This window comes from Manis pentadactyla, chromosome 10, assembly GCF_030020395.1.
Source record: "Manis pentadactyla isolate mManPen7 chromosome 10, mManPen7.hap1, whole genome shotgun sequence".
Taxonomy (NCBI): domain Eukaryota; kingdom Metazoa; phylum Chordata; class Mammalia; order Pholidota; family Manidae; genus Manis; species Manis pentadactyla.
Window position 1 is genome coordinate 30,377,005 of NC_080028.1, and position 2,944 is coordinate 30,379,948.

The following is a 2,944-nucleotide window of genomic DNA, read 5'->3' on the forward strand; positions in this document are numbered from 1 at the left end:
TACTCACCCAGGGTCCATAGCTTTTAACATATTTTTAGACATTTTCGAAAAATGTTCTGAAAACTATTTTTAAATCAAAAAATTTTTTCAAAAATAGTATAGAAATTGCCTGTGTACTATTCACCTAGGTCTCCTAAATTATACTATTCTACACAGTCAGAGCACAGTTATTAAAGCTAGGAGAGTGACAGTGACACAAAACCATTAAGCTTATTCTGATTTTACTACTTTTTACATGTAGTCTTCTCTTGAGGTGAGTTTATTTTTAACTACAACCACTACAATATTAGGAATGGCTAAAATTAATGAAGAGAACAATAACAGTATGGTCAATGTTGCAGAGTAAATGAATCCCTCATATATTTCAGGTAGGAATATAAAATGGTACAGACATTCTAGAAAATAGATTGGAAAAAACATTTTTATTAAGTTAAACTAACATTTACCACATGCCACAGTCAATCCTCCCCTGCATGCATAATCTCATGAAGTGAAAACTTATGTTCACACAAAAACCTGCACATGTACATTTGTAACAGTTTTCATTGTAATAGCCAGTAACTGTAAATAACCTGATACTGTTCCCAATCTGGTAGTACATATACAAAACATAGGAAAGCCTTAAGATGGAACACAACTCAGTAAGGAAAAGAAGCATTCCTCTCTCTCATTCTTCATATTGGTCTCATCACTACCTGAGTAGCTCTATGAATTTCTAAGATTCAATTCTGCATCCAATGTCTAAAGCAATTAGGAAGAACACTTACTGTCAAGTTACCAGAACATCTTGCTCTAGTAAACTAATTCTCCGCCATCCTCTGACTATGGTCAGCTCCTGAAATATTGCCGATATTTTCTAAAGGTCCTTCTCACAGCTGCTTTCACCTCATTGTTCTGCAAGCTGTAGATGAGGGGATTCAGTAAGGGAGTGACCACACTGTACTGGACAGAGAACACTAACTCCAGGGGTGAACCTGAGGTTGGTGTGAAATAGCAAAGGAAAGCTGAGCCATAAAACAGGAGGACAGCAGTGAGGTGGGAGGAGCAGGTGGAGAAGGCCTTGCTTCTACCTGAAGAGGAGCTGATGCTCAGGATGGTGGAGACAATAGGAGTATAGGAACAGACAATTAGGACACAGGTTACAAGCCCATGCAGGAGGCTGGAGCAGAGCAGAATAGTAAAATTGGTGGAGACATCAGAGCAGGACAGAGGGAAGAGAGAGGGCAGCTCACAGCTGTAGTGGGGGATGGACTGATCCTTACAGAAGTCCAAGCTCAAGCTGGAAGGATGTTGATGAGTGCGTCCAGAAATCCCAGGCCCCAGGAGCCCCACACTAGCCCATTACAGAGCTTGTTGGTTACCTTCTGGCCATAGAGCAGAGGGTGGCAGATGGCAACGTAGCGGTCATAGGCCATCACTGAGAGCAGGCAGGCTTCAGTGCCCCCAGAGTCAAACACAAAGAAGACTTGAGCCAGGCAGCCCTGGACAGAGATGGTTTTCCTCTGAGACAGGAGGTTCTCCAGCAGCTTGGGCACTGTAGCCGAAGAGAAACAAAGATCCAGGAAAGAGAGGTGACTCAGGAAGAATTACATGGGCGTGTGTAGGCGGGAATCAGCCCTGATCACCAGCAGCAGCGTCAGGTTCCCCAGCATGGTCTGGAGGTAAATCATTAGGAACAGCACAAAGAGCAGGCGCTGGACACGGGGGTCTGCAGACAGCCCCAGGAGGATGAACTCCATGACGGCGCTGTTGTTCCACAGAGCCATTCAGTTCCTTTGTTCCTTTGGAATAAGAACAGGAATTGGGCAGAGCCTTCAGTGCCCCTGCCACAGTCCCAAGACATGCCCATCTTCTCTCTAAACAATGTTTTGTTTTAAGATTTTAAAATCCTAACTTGCTCCCTCAGGTATTTTTTCTACCCCAACCATCACTCCATCCACCTCCCAGGTTATGAACCCCTATTGTCAGTTCTCCTGTATTTGAGCTCTTCTCATTATCTGCTCTAAAAGCTATGCCCATCTTCTCCACCTTCTTCAACTGGGCCTGCTGCCCTCAGCTCCATCATCTTTCACACACTCTAGTGTACTTCTGAGAGTGGCTGCCCTCACCCCTTCTCTGCTGTTATCCCTCATTCAATTATTTATTCAGTGTCTCTCCATATCTAATTAGTGCAAAGAGAAAATTGTGTTTGCTTAGATTTCATCATTTTTGAAATTATATTGGCACTTATATATATTGTCAGTTTCAATTCTCAGAATCAGATTGAGATGCCAGTGTGTGCAATAGTACGTGTGGATAAGTGGACAGGAATTCCACGGCAATGAAAGAGATTGTCTATTTTACAGGTGAGAATATTGGAGGTGCCTGAAAGAAATCTAACTTCACACCTTAGTTGGTTTTGCATTTATGTGATGTCTCTATGCCCTCAGTCCCTGCCCATGGATGTCAAAATACCTCTCAGTCCCTGCCCATGGAATAATTTTGAACTTGCTGCTTGATTTTTAAGAGCCTCCATCATCTAAGATTAACTTCTTTCTCCTGTCATAACTTCCACCACTCCCCCAATGGCCTCTCCACCATCCCAAATGAGGCTCACCCAGAACAATTGCCATTGGCAGTGGCTAAAATTCAGCCACTAGAGGTTTGTTCTATTAAAATAAGTGTGGCCCTACAGAAAAATTGGAAGAACACTTGGAGACACAGCACATGAATCTGGGTTCACAGGTAACTCCTTCATGTGCAGAAGATGTATAGCTTTCCCAAGGCATCAGGCAGTGAGGTTTCCTTTTTGGAAAAAGGAAATATAACAAGTGTTTGCAACTTCATCCACTTAAATCAAAAAGTGCTAGTGACCCAGAAAGTGTTAATTAGTGATTGAGTGAGTGAATTAATAGCAGACTGAGGTCTGGAGACTAAGGAAAGTGAGAACATCTCTTCTCCCAGG

The 2,944-nt window shown here is 42.9% G+C and overlaps 1 pseudogene; it reads right to left on the reverse strand.

Moving 5' to 3' along the window:
• Positions 1-828: 828 nt before the first annotated feature.
• LOC118907724 (olfactory receptor 8S1-like) lies at positions 829-1,766 on the reverse strand (annotated as a pseudogene).
• Positions 1,767-2,944: the final 1,178 nt, after the last annotated feature.